The sequence below is a fragment of the Lampris incognitus genome, chromosome 9 (assembly GCF_029633865.1).
Source record: "Lampris incognitus isolate fLamInc1 chromosome 9, fLamInc1.hap2, whole genome shotgun sequence".
Taxonomy (NCBI): Eukaryota; Metazoa; Chordata; class Actinopteri; order Lampriformes; family Lampridae; genus Lampris; species Lampris incognitus.
This window is the reverse complement of record NC_079219.1, coordinates 60,193,003-60,214,213: the sequence shown is the minus strand read 5'-3', so window position 1 is coordinate 60,214,213 and position 21,211 is coordinate 60,193,003.

Sequence of the window (21,211 nt, the reverse complement as noted above, 5' to 3'; positions counted from 1 at the left end):
GGCACATTTTCAGTCTCTCGTCATGTTCACAGCGTCCCCGTCCTATGACGTCATCCGCTGACGCACCCACTCCTTCCAGGCGCTCGTGGAGCACGTGGGCTGTCTTGTGATACGGCTCGGGCGCTGGAGCGGTGCTGAATGGCCGTGGAAGGAGTCCGCATCGTCTAGCCGGCGGACTGCGGATGATGCGTCTGGCATGCTGGAGTGCTTTGCATCCGCGAACTGTGACGTCCTTCCTGCTCTCGTAGGAAGTCTGACGTGTTCCCGCCTTACCGCTCCGTTCAGCTTTCGTGGATCCACGAAAGATTTTACACCGGATGCCCTTCCTGATGCAACCCTCCCCATTTGTCCGGGCTTGGGACCGGCCCTAAGAATGCACTGGCTTGTGCATCCTCAGTGGCTGGGTTAGAAAGGGGCTGAAGAGAACGTGTCACTATTGACCGGAGGATTTTGGTTCTTTGTATTTTAACCTTGTCAGAATAAGTGGAGGAGGCCTTCAGAGACATCCTGGTCTGGGCCCATTCTTCAAACAACGCACGCGAGACACCAGTGGTTGCAGTAATACCTCCATTTTAACTTCGGTAGGTCCTCGTTCTCCCACGGTAAGCAAGCTAACGATGTCCTCTGCTGACTCGTCGGTGTATATCGAGCTAATTCGCTGGGTGGCTAACACCGCTAGCATGAACCAAAAAGTGTAATGTTCTTATTGTATAAGAAATTAGACTTTGTTCAGCTTGTAACTTGCTAGCCGCGCTAGCTCTTTATTTCCTGTCATCCAAACATTTCTCTTCTTCTTCTTCTTCTTCTTCTCTCTCTCGATTACCCAGGTGTACTATAGCTCATGAACCACAGCGACACCTACAGGTCGATGATATATAGCTGAGCTATAGATATATTACAATAATATGGCTAGTCTTTGCTAACTGAAGTTCGTCGTTGAAGTTCGTCTTTTTTGTTCAAGTCCGTCTTCTGACCCCTTGTTTTGTTTGTTCTGTGGGTTCTTCAATAACGACACCGTAGTCTAATTTGAAAGAGGTTATTCTTTATCGACGTAACTTCATGTTTACAGGAGACAGTCAGAACACGTGCAGTTCACCTAAAGCCTCGTTCTCAACTCGCACACACACACACACACACACACACACACACACACACACACACGACTGCACCTCTGCGCATGCTCCATCCGACAGGCACACACATGAGAACCAGCAAACCTCCATTTGTTGCTATCATGACCGTATTCCCAGCTCAGCTACAACAGACCAGCGGATCGGTTCTTCGCAGGTCTCTGTGAAGGCTTGTGAACGTTATGCGCGGCTCAGCAAGCACTTCACATTTCCCAGACTCTGGTTTTTGACTGGGCAGTCCGATTTTCAAATGATTTCACCAGGTCGAAGAAGTCAACAGATGTCTAAAAACCAACGATTCATATGCTACCCAGTCAAAGCAAAGGCTCGATTAAAGTCGTGTTTGTTTTCACACAAGCAAGGAGCCATCGATGACAAACATACTGGCGTGTATGGAAATAGCCAATGTGTGTTTTTGCGTTCGAGGTATGTGGTGGTCATGTGTATTATGGCAGAAATTAGTTTCCTCTGTGATTATTTCTTTTCTGAAAGTGATGGTTGTTGGTAATGTTTGGATTTGGTTCTAGTTTTTACAAAATGTTTAAGGTCTCTTGTAAAATAAATATTTGTAATTGTGAGCATAAAAATAATAATGCAGATAACACGCAAACTAGCAGAAGACCTCAGCCGCTCAGGCATCTTTGAGTGGCAGGATGATGGCGCCTGACTCCATCACCTGTCAGTCATCTTTGAGTGGCAGAATGATGGCGCCTGACTCCCATCACCTGTCAGTCATCTTTGAGTGGCAGGATGATGGCGCCTGACTCCATCACCTGTCAGTCATCTTTGAGTGGCAGGATAATGGCGCCTGACTCCATCACCTGTCAGTCATCTTTGATTGGCAGGATGATGGCGCCTGACTCCATCCCCTGTCAGTCATCTTTGTGTGGCGGGATGATGGAGCCTGACTCCATCACCTGTCAGTCATCTTTGATTGGCAGGATGATGGCGCCTGACTCCATCACCTGTCAGTCATCTTTGTGTGGCGGGATGACTGACTCCATCATACACATGACGAACACAACTGTTTATCGAGAGAGATGTTTCGGATGATTGGGGGTTTGGTGTATTAAATGTCAGGCTCTTCATCCTGGAGGCGTGACGTGTCATAAGCCACACTGAGTGTAGTCAGGAATAAAAGTAGATCTGAGCAGGTGTCCTCAGTTATGTCCTCATTTCATTGCTATGCATCATATGCATGTGACAGACCCTGTAAAAAGTTGTATAGAATGGTTTTGCCTGTGAGACTTTGCTGTGCTGTGTGTGGCTGTGTGTGTCTGTGTGTGTCTGTGTGAGTGTTGTGTGTCTGTGTATGTGTGTGTATAGATGGTCCATGCAATGGCATCTAGTGGATCAGCCTGTTCAAATAGCCTTTGTGGGGGTGGTGAGTGAGAGCGTGAGGGTGGGCAGCTGTGTGGTGAATAGGAAACACTAGTGTTCGTGTCTAAGTGTGTGTGTGTGTGTGTGTGTGTTCATGCATGATTATGCGCCAGACGAGAGGCAAATGACTTTTATTATCCTCTCCGCCATTTTGACCTTGAACCCGGGGCCACAGAGCTTCACCCGTTGGAGCTCCATGGCTCACGCGGTGCCGACACACAAACACGCCACAAACGTGGAGCACAAAGAGCCGCGTCCCCTCAGCCGGGCCATTGTGAGGCATAAGCCTGTGAAATCAGTCTTTGGTCTGTTTGGCATGAGGGATTAGGACAGGGCTGGACTCGGGTCCCCGAAGCTTAATTCCCTCCCTTCCAATGCCTGATGGGAAAAGTCAGAGTCAGAAAACTGAAAAGTCGAGTCGAGTTTTCCGCGTTGGACAGTTTGGAAACACAAGTCGTGTTTTGGATTCAACACGGCCTACAAACAATTTTATACAAACACACACACACACACACAACCCTTCATCACACAGGAAGGTGTATTAATCAAAACTACAGTTTAATTATGGGTGTGAGTGTAGGAACATGTCCCCCCCCCCCCAGATATAAAAACATGCGGTGTCGTCTCCTCTTTAAAAAGAACTTTAAATATCGGGTTTTTTGTTGTTGCTTTTATTACATTTTAGATATGGTCAACTTTATTCATCTCTGCAGGGACATTAGTGTGCAGTAGAAGTGAAACAGACTCCAGTAGTCTGTTGGACACAGTGTCTGCTACCAGCCACACTGGCCATCCAGACTGGAACGGCCGGACAAGTCAACATGATATCCAGAAAGGGCCGGTGTGGGTGCAGGTCTTGGTTCCAACCAAGCAGTTACACACCTCATTCTATTAGTCACCCGACAGTCTTCAAATCAAGGTCCTTCGACTCTGTGCAGAACTCTAGTCCAGTCTAACTTCCGGTCACCCGACAGTCTTCAAATCAAGGTCCTTCGACTCTGTGCAGAACTCTAGTCCAGTCTAACTTCCGGTTTCTACTGCAGCGGTCACACCAGCGTCCTGTTGGCTGGCGTGTGCTGTTGACGATGGCTTATTTATGGCAATGCCTGCAAGATTTACCATGGATACATGTCAGCCACATGCACACACCTGTGGACACACTTTCACCTGCAGCTACCAGCAACTTTCACCTGCAAACTTTCACCTGCACCTACCAGCAAACTTTCTCCTGCACCTACCAACAAACTTTCACCTGCAGCTACCAGCAAACTTTCACCTGCAGCTACCAACAAACTTTCTCCTGCAAACTTTCACCTGCAGCTACTAGCAAACTTTCACCTGCACCTACCAACAAACTTTCACCTGCAAACTTTCACCTGCACCTACCAGCAAACTTTCACCTGCAAACTTTCACCTGCAGCTACCAGCAAACTTTCTCCTGCACCTACCAACAAACTTTCACCTGCAGCTACCAGCAAACTTTCACCTGCAGCTACCAGCAAACTTTCACCTGCAGCTACCAGCAAACTTTCTCCTGCACCTACCAACAAACTTTCACCTGCAGCTACCAGCAAACTTTCACCTGCAGCTACCAACAAACTTTCTCCTGCAAACTTTCACCTGCAGCTACCAGCAAACTTTCACCTGCACCTACCAACAAACTTTCACCTGCAAACTTTCACCTGCACCTACCAGCAAACTTTCACCTGCACCTACCAACAAACTTTCACCTGCAAACTTTCACCTGCACCTACCAACAAACTTTCACCTGCAAACTTTCACCTGCACCTACCAGCAAACTTTCACCTGCAAACTTTCACCTGCAGCTACCAGCAAACTTTCTCCTGCACCTACCAACAAACTTTCACCTGCAGCTACCAGCAAACTTTCACCTGCAGCTACCAGCAAACTTTCACCTGCAGCTACCAGCAAACTTTCTCCTGCACCTACCAACAAACTTTCACCTGCAGCTACCAGCAAACTTTCACCTGCAGCTACCAACAAACTTTCTCCTGCAAACTTTCACCTGCAGCTACCAGCAAACTTTCACCTGCACCTACCAACAAACTTTCACCTGCAAACTTTCACCTGCACCTACCAGCAAACTTTCACCTGCAAACTTTCACCTGCAGCTACCAGCAAACTTTCTCCTGCACCTACCAACAAACTTTCACCTGCAGCTACCAGCAAACTTTCACCTGCAGCTACCAGCAAACTTTCTCCTGCAAACTTTCACCTGCAGCTACCAGCAAACTTTCACCTGCACCTACCAACAAACTTTCACCTGAAGCTACCAGCAAACTTTCACCTGCACCTACCAGCAAACTTTCACCTGCACCTACCAACAAACTTTCACCTGCAGCTACCAGCAAACTTTCACCTGCAGCTACCAGCAAACTTTCACCTGCAGCTACCAACAAACTTTCACCTGCAGCTACCAGCAAACTTTCACCTGCAGCTACCAGCAAACTTTCACCTGCAGCTACCAACAAACTTTCACCTGCAGCTACCAACAAACTTTCTCCTGCAAACTTTCACCTGCAGCTACCAGCAAACTTTCACCTGCAGCTACAAGCAAACTTTCACCTGCAGCTACCAGCAAACTTTCACCTGCACCTACCAGCAAACTTTCACCTGCAGCTACCAGCAACTTTCACCTGCAAACTTTCACCTGCAGCTACCAGCAAACTTTCACCTGCAGCTACCAGCAACTTTCACCTGCAAACTTTCACCTGCAGCTACCAGCAAACGTTCACCTGCACCTACCAGCCAACTTTCACCTGCACCTACCAGCCAACTTTCACCTGCAGCTACCAGCAACTTTCACCTGCACCTACCAGCAAACTTTCACCTGCACCTACCAGCCAACTTTCACCTGCACCTACCAGCCAACTTTCACCTGCAGCTACCAGCAAACGTTCACCTGCACCTACCAGCCAACTTTCACCTGCAGCTACCAGCAAACCTTCACCTGCACCTACCAGCAAACGATGGACGTAACATTTTGCCGACAAAATCAAGTACACTGCAGTGTTTTTTTTAATTCGATGTGTCAGGTCTAACAATACATCTGATGCTTTATTTTGGAGTCATGCTGCCTGACAGTTTTATTTGGAAGTCTGAAAAGGGGAAGTGGGGTTGTGTGTGTGTGTGTGTGTGTGTGTGTGTGTGTGTGTGTGTGTGTGTGTGTGTGTGTGTGTGTGTGTGTTCGGTCACGTCGGGGAGGTGTGGCGGTTGGGCTAGGTGTGTAGATTACGTTTGATTGATCAGGGGGCGGGGCTTAGTGTCTGATTGTTCACTCAAATCCCTTTGTTATGCTAATGTAACAGAGAGGATATAATACTTCCCGCTAATAGCAAATATATTTCAGCCATCATGCCTGCAGGAAGCTGAAGACCGAAAACACGCTGAATTCATGCAGGCATTATTATTATTATTATTATTATTGATTATTATTATTATCAAAGATGTGTTTGTCCTCTCATCATTTGCCCTGTTGGGACTCCAAATACAGCAGTTCTCAACGACCCATTTCACATATAATCCAACTCAAATCAGGGTTTCCAGGATCACACCGGACCATCATCTAACCTTTATCCCTGGGGTGTAATGAAAATTGAACAATGGCCCGTCAGCCTATTTCAAAATGTGAGGCAATGACGTCTCAAATATAGCACCATGTCCCATTTCTGACCTCATTTAATGAAGCTGGTTGCTGCTAAACTCTTTCTCTGACCACCAAAAAAAAGCCCTCCCTAACCATGGTGGTAATACTGACGGTTGTAGTTAAGCCGCTTTGCTGTCAAGAGTCTCTACTAGGAGTTCATTAACTACAAAGAATGGCTGAGGTGAATAATGGACCAAGCCTCTTTTAGCATAGAGGGGGGAGTGGGGGCCTGTATTGATGTTCCTTCAGTGATTAACGTTCTCCAGTTGCCGGCCAGCTTCTTAATCTGTCACCATTTCCATGGTGATTAGGGCCGGGCCCTCCACGCCGCGGGGCGCTGCTTCCGGGCTGAGAGTCTCTGCCTGCTCACAGTGAACTGTTTTGTTTAGTAGACTCTTATGTACCTTAACTTGCCATGTTACATTTTTTAGATTGTTTTACAGGAACGTCTTTTCCTTAGCAGGGTCTGTTTAGTGAGTTATGGGGTGGGATCTCTGCTGATGCTCAGACCCCTTCGAAGGCAGCGTTTGTGATAAATGTCTTTAATGGCTGGGAGCTGGGTACCGGTGATGTGCTGGGCCGCCTTGACGACCCGCTGCAGAGCGTTCTGGTCTACTGAGGTGCAGCTGCCGTACCACGCCGAGATGCAGCTGGTCAGGATGCTCTCTATGGTGCAGTGGTAATAAAGGTAGTGTTATAAAGTGTCTTCTTCATGTGAACAAATAAAGGTGTATTGTTAACTGTTAGCTAACTGGGAGTTTCTCAGACATTCATCTGCTGAGTTTAGCAAAGCCTGTAAACAGTAATTGGACAAGCGGCCTTACTGGGATGTGAGCTAGAATACATGATAACAAGGAGAACAACAACTGCCCTATCAGAGAGACTGTACTGCCCTATCAGAGAGACTGTACTGCCCTATCAGAGAGACTGTACTGCCCTATCAGAGAGACTGTACTGCCCTATCAGAGAGATTGTACTGTACTGACAGACTGTACTGTACTATAAGAGAGACTGTACTGCCCTGTCAGAGAGACTGTACTGTACTATCAGAGAGACTGTACTGTACTGACAGACTGTACTGTACTATCAGAGAGACTGTACTGTACTATCAGAGAGACTGTACTGCCCTATCAGAGAGACTGTACTGTACTATCAGAGAGACTGTACTGCCCTATCAGAGAGACTGTACTGCCCTGTCAGAGAGACTGTACTGTACTATCAGAGAGACTGTACTGTACTGACAGACTGTACTGTACTATCAGAGAGACTGTACTGTACTATCAGAGAGACTGTACTGCCCTGTCAGAGAGACTGTACTGTACTATCAGAGAGACTGTACTGCCCCGTCAGAGAGACTGTACTGTACTATCAGAGAGACTGTACTGCCCTGTCAGAAAGACTGTACTGTACTATCAGAGAGACTGTACTGTACTATCAGAGAGACTGTACTGCCCTGTCAGAGAGACTGTACTGCCCTGTCAGAGAGACTGTACTGTACTATCAGAGAGAGTGTACTGCCCTATCAGAGAGACTGTAGTGCCCTGTCAGAGAGACTGTACTGTACTATCAGAGAGACTGTACTGGCCCGTCAGAGAGACTGTACTGTACTATCAGAGAGACTGTACTGTACTATCAGAGAGACTGTACTGTACTATCAGAGAGACTGTACTGCCCTGTCAGAGAGACTGTACTGTACTATCAGAGAGACTGTACTGTACTGACAGACTGTACTATCAGAGAGACTGTAGCGCCCTGTCAGAGAGACTGTACTGCCCTGTCAGAGAGACTGTACTGTACTATCAGAGAGACTGTACTGCCCTATCAGAGAGACTGTACTGTACTATCAGAGAGACTGTACTGCCCAGTCAGAGAGACTGTACTGTACTATCAGAGAGACTGTACTGCCCTATCAGAGAGACTGTACTATCAGAGAGACTGTACTGTACTATCAGACAGACTGTACTGCCCTGTCAGAGAGACTGTACTGCCCTGTCAGAGAGACTGTACTGCCCTATCAGAGAGACTGTACTGCCCTATCAGAGAGATTGTACTGTACTATCAGAGAGACTGTACTGCTCTATCAGAGAGATTGTACTGTACTATCAGAGAGACTGTACTGTACTATCAGAGAGACTGTACTGCCCTATCAGAGAGAGAGACTGTACTGCCCTGTCAGAGAGACTGTACTGTACTATCAGAGAGACTGTACTGCCCTATCAGAGAGACTGTACTGCCCTATCAGAGAGAGAGACTGTACTGCCCTGTCAGAGAGACTGTACTGTACTATCAGAGAGAATGTACTGCCCTATCAGAGAGAGAGACTGTACTGCCCTGTCAGAGAGACTGTACTGCTCTATCAGAGAGACTGTACTGTACTATCAGAGAGACTGTACTGTACTATCAGAGAGACTGTACTGCCCTGTCAGAGAGACTGTACTGCCCTGTCAGAGAGACTGTACTGCCCTATCAGAGAGATTGTACTGTACTATCAGAGAGACTGTACTGTACTATCAGACAGACTGTACTGCCCTGTCAGAGAGACTGTACTGCCCTGTCAGAGAGACTGTACTGTATTATCAGAGAGACTGTACTGTACTATCAGACAGACTGTACTGCCCTGTCAGAGAGACTGTACTGCCCTATCAGAGAAAGAGATTGTACTGCCCTATCAGAGAGACTGTACTGTACTGCCCTGTCAGAGAGAGAGACTGTACTGCCCTGTCAGAGAGACCGTACTGCTCTATCAGAGAGACTGTACTGCCCTATCAGAGAGACTGTACTGTACTATCAGAGAGACCGTACTGCCCTATCAGAGAGACTGTACTGTACTATCAGAGAGACTGTACTGCCCTATCAGAGAGACTGTACTGCTCTATCAGAGAGACTGTACTGTACTATCAGAGAGACTGTACTGCCCTATCAGAGACTGTACTACCCTATCAGAGAGAGAGACTGTACTGCCCTATCAGAGACTGTACTGCCCTATCAGAGAGACCGTACTGCCCTATCAGAGAGACTGTACTGTACTATCAGAGAGACTGTACTTCCCTATCAGAGACTGTACTGCCCTATCAGAGAGAGACTGTACTGCCCTATCAGAGACTGTACTGCCCTATCAGAGAAAGAGACTGTACTGCCCTATCAGAGAGAGAGACTGTACTGTACTATCAGAGAGACCGTACTGCCCTATCAGAGAGACTGTACTGTACTATCAGAGAGACTGTACTGCCCTATCAGAGAGACTGTACTGCTCTATCAGAGAGACTGTACTGTACTATCAGAGAGACCGTACTGCCCTATCAGAGAGACTGTACTGTACTATCAGAGAGACTGTACTGCCCTATCAGAGACTGTACTGCCCTATCAGAGAGAGAGACTGTACTGCCCTATCAGAGAGACTGTACTGTACTGCCCTGTCAGAGAGAGAGACTGTACTGCCCTGTCAGAGAGACCGTACTGTTCTATCAGAGAGACTGTACTGTACTGTCAGAGAGACTGTACTGCCCTGTCAGAGAGACTGTACTGCCCTATCAGAGAGAGAGACTACTGCCCTATCAGAGACTGTACTGCCCTATCAGAGAGACTGTACTGCCCTGTCAGAGAGACTGTACTGCCCTATCAGAGAGAGAGACTGTACTGCCCTATCAGAGAGACTGTACTGCCCTGTCAGAGATACTGTACTGCCCTATCAGAGAGAGAGACTGTACTGCCCTATCAGAGAGACCGTACTGCCCTATCAGAGAGACTGTACTGCCCTATCAGAGAGACTGTACTGTACTATCAGAGAGACCGTACTGCCCTATCAGAGAGACTGTACTGTACTATCAGAGAGACTGTACTGCCCTATCAGAGAGACTGTACTGCTCTATCAGAGAGACTGTACTGTACTATCAGAGAGACCGTACTGCCCTATCAGAGAGACTGTACTGTACTATCAGAGAGACTGTACTGCCCTATCAGAGACTGTACTGCCCTATCAGAGAGAGAGACTGTACTGCCCTATCAGAGAGACTGTACTGTACTGCCCTGTCAGAGAGAGAGACTGTACTGCCCTGTCAGAGAGACCGTACTGCTCTATCAGAGAGACTGTACTGTACTGTCAGAGAGACTGTACTGCCCTATCAGAGAGAGAGACTACTGCCCTATCAGAGACTGTACTGCCCTATCAGAGAGACTGTACTGCCCTGTCAGAGAGACTGTACTGCCCTATCAGAGAGAGAGACTGTACTGCCCTATCAGAGAGATTGTACTGCCCTATCAGAGAGACTGTACTGTACTATCAGAGAGACCGTACTGCCCTATCAGAGAGACTGTACTGTACTAGCAGAGAGACTGTACTGCCCTATCAGAGAGACTGTACTGCTCTATCAGAGAGACTGTACTGTACTATCAGAGAGACCGTACTGCCCTATCAGAGAGACTGTACTGTACTATAAGAGAGACTGTACTGCCCTATCAGAGAGACTGTACTGTTCTATCAGACAGACTGTACTGCCCTGTCAGAGACTGTACTGTACTATCAGAGAGACTGTACTGTACTATCAGAGAGACTGTACTGTACTATCAGACAGACTGTACTGCCCTGTCAGAGACTGTACTGTACTATCAGAGAGACTGTACTGTACTATCAGACAGACTGTACTGCCCTGTCAGAGACTGTACTGTACTATCAGAGAGACTGCACTGTACTGATTGGTGCCTACTTCAGTATCTATGCTTTGTGCGTCTGTTCATGAGCAGATTAAAGTGTGACGATACTGGAAGAGAGTTTTGTCTCGCTCCTCATTTATTGTCAGAGTGGATAAAAACAATTGCCACAACACCTGTTTTCCCTGTTATTCAAACCCCTCACTTCAGTCACTCCCTTGCTCAGTCTTCACAGCTCTTTAGCCACAATTACTTGCTGTTTGTGACTACGTTTACTTTGCCCTTCCAGGTTCATCGTTTTCTTGCCTTGCAAGTATGTCTCCTTTGTAGTTTGGATAGCATCTTTAAGACCTTCTCCCCCTTTTTTTGTACCTTTTTGAAAGTTTAGATATTCTTTATTTTTTTGGGGGGGGCATCCCCCCCGTTTTTCTCCCCAATTTGTATCTGACTAATTACCCCGCTGTTCCAAGCCGTCCCGGTCTCTGCTGCACCCCTCTGCTGATCTGGGGAGGGCTGCAGACTACCACATGCCTCCTCCGATACATGTGGAGTCTCCAGCTGCTTCTTTTCGCCTGACAGTGAGGAGTTTCACCAGGGGAGATGTAGCATGTGGGAGGATCACGCTATTCCCCCCAGTTCCCCCTCAACCTGAACAAGCACCCCGACTGACCAGAGGAGGCGCTAGTGCAGCGACCAGGAAACATACCCACATCCAGCTTTCTACCCGCAGACAGGGCCAGTTGTGTCTGTAGGCCCTGTGGTGGTCTGGTGACCTGTCCAGGGTGTCTCCCTGTCTGCCGCCCAGTGACTGCTGGGATAGGCCCCAGCATCTCCGCGACCCTGAGAGCAGGATAAGCAGTTTGGATAATGGATGGATGGATGGATGGATGGGACACCTGACCAAGCCGGAGGTAACACGAGGATTTGAACCGGCGATCCCCTTGTTGGTAGGCAATGGAATAGACTAGATATTCCATTATATTTAGATATTCTTAATTGTTTTGTATACTACCTTTTGTTTGTGCCTGACTTTGTTTCTCGAGTCAAGTAAAGACTGAAGTATTGCTTAAAGCCTGGTTTCCATCTGCTGGTTTCTGCACTTGGGTCCAACCCCAAACCAAGACCTGAACAGATTGCAGCGAATAGGCAAGTGGAAAAGCCTGAATGGGAGGAAAAGAAGAATGAATCAGATATGAATGTAGTTCAGTCAGAGGACTACAGTTTGTGTTGCAGAGCTCATATCTACCAGTTAACTGTCCCTTTGTCACTCCATCTCACACACCCATCACATTGGTTCATTCGTTACACTGTGCTTCTGAAATTAAAGCGGAATCAAATGACACCATTCTAATGAATGTTCCTCTGGTGGTACACAAGGCTTAAACCAATACATAACTAGTAATTCTATTTCTTGGCGTGTGAACAGTTATTGTGAGATGGGCTGTGAGGTGTTGGGTACAGTGACTTGTGTTTTGGCTCTATGAACACGTGTTCCACCGGAACAGGTGCATCCTGGTCTGGCAGGAAGTCATCGCTGCAGGCTGTGCATGCGCTCTCTGGGAAAAACACGTGGGCAGAAGGATTTATAGGGAGGAAAACCTTTTGGCACACAATCCTTCATCAGCTATTGTCAACATCTGCATTTCAGCTTGTTTTTTCCCAGCACAGGCCACATGTGATGCTGTCAAGAGGATTTCACGCAGTACATCCTAGTGTGGCAGACAATGTGACGGTTTAAGGACTCTCCGTGTGTTCTGGGATTGTTCCAAGGCTGTAAACCTCCATCTGGGAACACGGACTTACTGCCGGCTCCCTTCTTATTCCTTTTGGACCCTGCTGGCATCTCTGCAAGTGTTGGGGTTGATAATGCCGGCTATTTCAGGTTCATAGCGCCCGGTAAATTACAACTCTATTCATAAGACGACGTACAGACATTTAGTTGAAGATGGAGAGCCATGTTCCTCCTCCATCTTTCCTTGCTTCTCATCTGTGTTCAATGTAAAGTGCATTTTAAATGTGTGAAATGCACTCTGTCTCTCTGTCTGTCTGTCTGTCTGTCTCTCTTTCTGTCTCTGACTCTCTGTCTGTCTGTCTCTGTCTCTCTGTCTGTCTGTCTGTCTGTCTGTCTCTCTGTCTGTCTGTCTGTCTGTCTCTCTCTCTGTCTGTCTGTCTCTGTCTGTCTCTCTGTCTGTCTGTCTGTCTGTCTGTCTGTCTGTCTCTCTGTCTGTCTGTCTCTGTCTGTCTGTCTGTCTGTCTGTCTCTCTGTCTGTCTGTCTGTCTCTGTCTGTCTCTGTCTGTCTGTCTGTCTGTCTGTCTGTCTGTCCGTCCGTCCGTCCGTCCGTCCGTCCGTCCGTCCGTCCGTCTGTCTGTCTGTCTGTCTGTCTGTCTGTCTAATTTAGTTTGATTGATTGATCCAAATTCCACCAAATGTGGAAGTTAAGGCAGTTGGAAGAGGGGGTGAACTTGTCGAGACTTCCCTGCAGGTAACCTACAGTAACATTGTAAAGTAAATCTCGGGTTCATGTCTTCATGTTTGGGGGGGGGGACGCTGATGACGCATCACTGTGGTCTTTGCTGTCGAATAGATGTGTTGGATTTGGAGCAGTCAGACACCTTACAGTACACCTCATCATCACATGCGCCTCGGAATTAAAGGAGGGTGATGATCTTCGGGCTTGCAGCTTTCAGGCTGAAATGAAAGGTGTCCTCTGAAGGCCGTTCATGTAGTGAGGGATTGAGCTGGTGTTTGTGTTTACAGAGGAATCAGGGTCATGTGCTGCAGAACATGCACACCTGCAGAACATGCACACCTGCAGAACATGCACACCTGCAGTGCTAACTGCTCACATACTGTTAAATACAGGAAGGTGCTTGAAGCTGTTGGTATCCAAGAATGAACCGGAAGGTGAGTCCATCATTTTGTTTGTCTACCGTTTGTTTGGCGTGTTGCCTTTTTTCTGGTTTGGAGACAGAAGAAATCAGGAGCAGCTCTTCTGGTTAATGAGCAGCACCCTCTCATGTTACCTGCTGTAATACGTCTGTTACTACGGGGACGTGTCAGGAGGCGGCCACTGTTCGCTCTCTCGTGTTGGTGCGACCGAAACCTGAGAAACGTTCACACCGCTGGTTTGAGCTTCTTGTCAGTGTACTATTAGAAGTCTTCGGGCTGGTCTGGAGAGGGAGGTTGGGGTTGATGGAGGGTTTTTTATTATCTAAATTTATTTCTAGTTTTACCCCTTATCCTACCCAATTAACCCAGTGGCATATGGCCAGAACTCTTGTGGAACAACTCCTCTGGCTCACGTTTCCACAGGAAGGAGATAGTCGTTACACCAGCTTCCTTCACACTCGTGTCGGCTGCTCTCGCTAGTTTCCACGCTGAAGCCTCCTCGCATGGATTGCGTCACCTTCAGGCCGCAAAGGAGGTGTAGGGAGAATGCTTTCAGTTGCTTGGCTGCAGGCGCCCGGGTTGGCCAGAGGGGTCGCTGGAGAACGACGAGTCCCCGAACACTACACCGATCTACACCCACTTCCCTCGGGTGAGGGTGGCCTAATGGATGCCTTACCCCGTGGACGCTCTGGCCTTGACCGGTTACGGCGAGTCTGGGATACGAACCTCCCAGCCACGTGACGAGTGGACTGCAAGAACGGCGGTTTATTCCGCTCGGCCCCCAGAGCGGCCAGCCTTGATGGAGGGTTTTTGATCAGCTGTTTTTGTTTGATAAACGAAACACCCATCTCTGTCACGGAAGTAGAAGAGAGAGGACCCAAGTGCAGACGGTGCAGGCAGCCGGTTCAGACAACTCCCTTATTACAGGAAGACGACAAATGGTAGGTAGGTGCAGACAACGGGGACAGACAACTCTTATTACAGGAAGACGACAAATGGTAGGTAGATGCAGACAACGGGGACAGACAACTCCCTTATTACAGGAAGACGACAAATGGTAGGTAGATGCAGACAACGGGGACAGACAACTCCCTTATTACAGGAAGACGACAAATGGTAGGTAGGTGCAGACAGCGGGGGCGGACAACTGTCTTATTACAGGAAGACGACAAATGGTAGGTAGATGCAGACAACGGGGACAGACAACTCCCTTATTACAGGAAGACGACAAATGGTAGGTAGGTGCAGACAGCGGGGACAGACAACTGTCTTATTACAGGAAGACGACAAATGGTAGGTAGGTGTAGACAGCGGGGACAGACAACTGTCTTATTACAGGAAGACGACAAATGGTAGGTAGGTGCAGACAGCGGGGACAGACAACTCCCTTATTACAGGAAGACGACAAATGGTAGGTAGGTGCAGACAGCGGGGACAGCTCACAGCAGGAATGAGACCAAAATAAACACTGCAGGAACAAAACGCAGGAACAGACAACAGACACGGCACTCTGGACAACAAAAGTCTCTGCATGTCTAAGAGTGTGAATGAGAAGAACCGACAAAGAGCAGAGCAACCGAGTGGCATGTATACCCCATAACGGAGCGACATATATACCCCTTAACCGAGGGACATGTATACCCCTTAACTGAGGGACATGTATACACCTTAACCGAGGGGCGTGTATACCCCTTAACCGAGGGGCATGTATACCCCTTAACCGAGGGGCATGTATGACCCATAACCGAGGGTCATATATACCCCTTAACCGAGGGTCATGTATACCCTTTAACCGAGGGGCATGTATACCCCGTAACCGGGGGTCATATATACCCCTTAACCGAGGGGCATGTATACCCCTTAACCGAGGGACATGTATACCCCTTAACCGAGGGTCATATATACCCCTTAACCGAGGGACATGTATACCCCGTAACCGAGGGACATGTATACCCCGTAACCGAGGGGCATGTATACCCCTGGGAGGCCAGTCAGGGAGATTGGGCGCAGGGGTGCAGGACAGGGCAGAACCTGGACAGCCAATCGGAGAAGGGGGCGGTGAGTGAAGCCGGGTCATCAGGGCCATTCACGGACGCAGGTGAAGTAAGCCACCAATCAGGGGATCAGAGAGTCCAGATCACAGACCATGACAGTCTCTCAGGTCATGCCTCCATGTAACCACCTGAACCGTGTCACAGTTAAGTCCAGTGGCAGTTACAGCTCCATGTAACAGGACCGCTGTCGTTGTCCCAGTACACAAGAACCGGGGGAGAATGGATCTATTGACGGAAGTAATCCGACCCCGGTAGGGTAGGTGGCGCTATGCCCCCTTTCAGCTGGCTGCTATTGGGCCACGGGAACTATGGAGCATGCGCAGAATGCCTAGGTCAGTTCGGGGCCGACTGAAGCGTAAACATGCTAGAGTAAATCCATCTCCAGCCGCATCATCTAGGTGTGTTAGTCCCACTTCCAGAAACTAGACTTAGTACGACTCCAGTGGGACTGACGCGTTAACATGTTAGTCCCACTTCCAGAAACTAGACTTAGTACGACTCCAGTGGGACTGACACGCTAACATGTTAGTCCCACTTCCAGAAACTAGACTTAGTACGACTCCAGTGGGACTGACACGCTAACATGTTAGTCCCACTTCCAGAAACTAGACTTAGTACGACTCCAGTGGGACTGACGCGCTAACATGTTAGTCCCACTTCCAGAAACTATACTTAGTACGACTCCAGTGGGACTGACGCGCTAACATGTTAGTCCCACTTCCAGAAACTAGACTTAGTACGACTCCAGTGGGACTGACGCGCTAACATGTTAGTCCCACTTCCAGAAACTAGACTTAGTACGACTCCAGTGGGACTGACGCGTTAACATGTTAGTCCCACTTCCAGAAACTAGACTTAGTACGACTCCAGTGGGACTGACGCGTTAACATGTTAGTCCCACTTCCAGAAACTAGACTTAGTACGACTCCAGTGGGACTGACGCGTTAACATGTTAGTCCCACTTCCAGAAACTAGACTTAGTACGACTCCAGTGGGACTGACGCGTTAACATGTTAGTCCCACTTCCAGAAACTAGACTTAGTACGACTCCAGTGGGACTGACGCGTTAACATGTTAGTCCCACTTCCAGAAACTAGACTTAGTACGACTCCAGTGGGACTGACGCGTTAACATGTTAGTCCCACTTCCAGAAACTAGACTTAGTACGACTCCAGTGGGACTGACGCGTTAACATGTTAGTCCCACTTCCAGAAACTAGACTTAGTACGACTCCAGTGGGACTGACGCGTTAACATGTTAGTCCCACTTCCAGAAACTAGACTTAGTACGACTCCAGTGGGACTGACGCGTTAACATGTTAGTCCCACTTCCAGAAACTAGACTTAGTACGACTCCAGTGGGACTGACGCGTTTACGTGTGTTTTACAAGTCCAGTTTTAGTCGCACTAACACAATAAAATCACTTTTTCTAGCATCATGTAAACGTACTGAATGAATCCAGTCCATAGCGTAGGTGATAGTTCTAACCGGCATGGGTTTACTGGATGCCAGTCCATCCTCAGACTTGAGGTCACGGTTTCCCCACGTGTTGCCCCTCCCCTGCTGGTCTGGTAGGGCACATGACCAGCAGCCACTGAACAGGCCTGTTGCCTGTGATGTGAGCCCCGTTGCGTTAGCTGCGTGTCTCAGCTTCGGTCAGCAGCACACACCTTCACACATTTCTGATGGAGGCCAAAGTGGGAAAATGTGGGTGTGTTCTCTTGCTTCATATTTGCCTTCAGCTGTCCTGTGGTACAGCTGGGGGATCACAGTTCTGCCCCGCTCTCCACCCCCGTCTAACACCACCGCCCTCACCCCCACTTGTTTCCACCATCGGCAGCCTACAGGCAGAGACAAGTGGGGCCAAGGCAAGTAGGTCCACCTCCCGCCATCAGAGTCCTGGATCCGTGGTGCCACAGCAGAACAAAAGGGTCCCTTTCTAAAAAACTCAGACACAAACAAAGGCATCCTCGTCCACCGGGGACCCCGGCCCCACATGCATCTTAATGAGTCCACGCTGCTGATGCTGTCTGAGCAGGACGTGCACTGGTCTTCTCACATGGACGCTGAATGGATGTTCTTCTTTTAAATTCAGGCTGATTCGTTCTACACGTTGACGCTTACAGTAAATCTGAAATCTATTCTTAACACACACTCACACACACACACACACACACACACACACACACACACACACACACAGCAGTGGAATCAATAGAAAAGAGATTTGCATTTCTTAATGGGAATCCCCCCCCACCCCCACCCCCCGCCCAGTCACTGATAGATGGCAAGAGGTCTCCCCAAATGAAAGCTTGAATTATTCAAGACCAATCTGGCAGGTCCGAGTACATTTCTCTGCTGGTCAGTGATGGTTCACAGACGGTTTGACGGCTCCTTAAGAGCGGGCAAATGTAAATGTACTAATGTGCTAATGGAGGGCTGTCTTTCAGACGGACCTCACACACAACCGCACAGCTGTTGGATCACGTAGATGGTAGATGCAACTACTTTCTCCTGCTGAAAGGTAGCTTTTTGCTTGAAAAAGTGTTCAGCCCCCTTGACAGTCATCAGGAATTTCTGGATTATAAAAGACACTGGCACATCTGCTCCTGAGCAATATTGTGTTTTGTCAGCCCATAAGCTCTAACAGCGTGTTCCCAAAGCCCAAACAAGTTGTGTTTCGCTGAATTGTTATTAATAAATTAAAAACTAAAATACAGTGCTTGCATAAGTGTTCTACCCCCACATATCAGTACTTAGTAGAGTACCCTTCTGCTGCAGCAACAGCCATGGCTCTCTCGGGGTAAGTATGCACAGGCTCTGCACATTCTTCTGGAGTAATGTTGCCCATTCCTCTCGGCAGAATTTGCACAGGTCTTGCAGGCTGGTGGGATGGCGCCTAGACTGCGATTTTCCGTCTGTGCCACAGGTTTTCAGTGGGGTTGTGAAATCATCGATTATCTCATTATTTTTTTAAATAATAGGCTTTAAGGAGGTCGGTCCATAAATACGGGCGTTCGTAACCCGGGGACTACCTGAGTACCACATGATAACATGATATTCTTCTGTGGATTAGCTTCACTATCACTGAAAACACTGAAAGTCTTCCTTTGCTGCATACAGATGTTTCCTATTCAGACCTGAATGACACGAATGACGAGACTGTCACGGCTGCTCCCGGTTCCGGCCCCTCCAGCCCTGGTTTCCACGCCTCATGTCTGGTCATCTCGTCCTGTGTGTTCCACATACTCTCATGTTTCCCACAAGTAAGCCTTTTGTTTCACCTGTTAATGCGTCTGCATGGGATGCGTCTGCATTTGGGTCCTCAATTCCTGCTTCTGCTGTGACAGAAACGGACAAATGTAAAGCATTTCAACAAGCGTACACGGCGAACACAGTGTGGATACCAATCAGATGTCTGACTTTATTTAATCACACCTGTGTATGTAGGTTATTTAATCTCACGTGTGCATGTAGGTTATTTAATCTCATGTGCATGTAGGTTATTTAATCTCACGTGTGCATGTAGGTTATTTAATCTCACGTGTGCATGTATGTTATTTAATCTCGTGTGTATGTAGGTTATTTAATCTCACGTGTGTATGTAGGTTATTTAATCTCACGTGTGTATGTAGGTTATTTAATCTCACATGCATGTAGGTTATTTAATCTCACGTGTGCATGTAGGTTATTTAATCTCGTGTGTATGTAGGTTATTTAATCTCACGTGTGTATGTAGGTTATTTAATCTCGTGTGTATGTAGGTTATTTAATCTCATGTGCATGTAGGTTATTTAATCTCATGTGTGTATGTAGGTTATTTAATCTCACATGCATGTAGGCTATTTAATCTCACGTGTGCATGTAGGTTATTTAATCTCACGTCTGCATGTATGTTATTTAATCTCGTGTGTATGTAGGTTATTTAATCTCACGTGTGTATGTAGGTTATTTAATCTCACGTGTGTATGTAGGTTATTTAATCTCACATGCATGTAGGTTATTTAATCTCACGTGTGCATGTAGGTTATTTAATCTCACGTGTGCATGTAGGTTATTTAATCTCGTGTGTATGTAGGTTATTTAATCTCACGTGTGTATGTAGGTTATTTAATCTCATGTGTGTTTGTAGGTTATTTAATCTCACGTGTGTATGTTGGTTATTTAATCTCACGTGTGTATGTAGGTTATTTAATCTCATGTGTGTTTGTAGGTTATTTAATCTCACGTGTGTATGTTGGTTATTTAATCTCATGTGCATGTAGGTTATTTAATCTTGTGTGTATGTAGATTATTTAATCTCTCGTGTGTATGTAGGTTTTTTAATCTCGTGTGTATGTAGGTTATTTAATCTCACGTGTGCATGTAGGTTATTTAATCTCACATGTGTATGTAGGTTAATTAATCTCACGTGTGCATGTAGGTTATTTAATCTCGTGTGTATGTAGGTTATTTAATCTCACGTGTGCATGTAGGTTATTTGATCTCGTGTGTATGTAGGTTATTTAATCTCATGTGTGTATGTAGGTTATTTAATCTCATGTGTGTATGTAGGTTATTTAATCTCACGTGTGCATGTATGTTATTTAATCTCGTGTGTATGTAGGTTATTTAATCTCACGTGTGCATGTAGGTTATTTAATCTCACGTGTGCATGTAGGTTATTTAATCTCACGTGTGTATGTAGGTTATTTAATCTGACGTGTGCATGTAGGTTATTTAATCTCATGTGTGCATGTAGGTTATTTAATCTCGTGTGTATGTAGGTTATTTAATCTCACATGTGCATGTAGGTTATTTAATCTCGTGTGCATGTAGGTTATTTAATCTCACGTGTGTATGTAGGTTATTTAATCTCACGTGTGTATGTAGGTTATTTAATCTCACGTATGCATGTACGTTATTTAATCTCATGTGTGCATGTAGGTTATTTAATCTCACGTGTGTATGTAGGTTATTTAATCTCACGTGCATGTAGGTTATTTAATCTCGTGTGCATGTAGGTTATTTAATCTCACGTGTGCATGTAGGTTATTTAATCTCATGTGTGTATGTAGGTTATTTAATCTCATGTGCATGTAGGTTATTTAATCTCGTGTGCATGTAGGTTATTTAATCTCGTGTGTATGTAGGTTATTTAATCTAGCGTGTGCATGTAGGTTATTTAATCTCATGTGTGTATGTGGGTTATTTAATCTCACGTGTGTATGTATGTTATTTAATCTCATGTATGCATGTAGGTTATTTAATCTCATGTGTGTATGTAGATTATTTAATCTCACGTGTGTATGTAGGTTATTTAATCTCACGTATGCATGTAGGTTATTTAATCTCATGTGTGCATGTAGGTTATTTAATCTCACGTGTGTATGTAGGTTATTTAATCTCACGTGTGCATGTAGGTTATTTAATCTCGTGTGTATGTAGGTTATTTATTCTCACG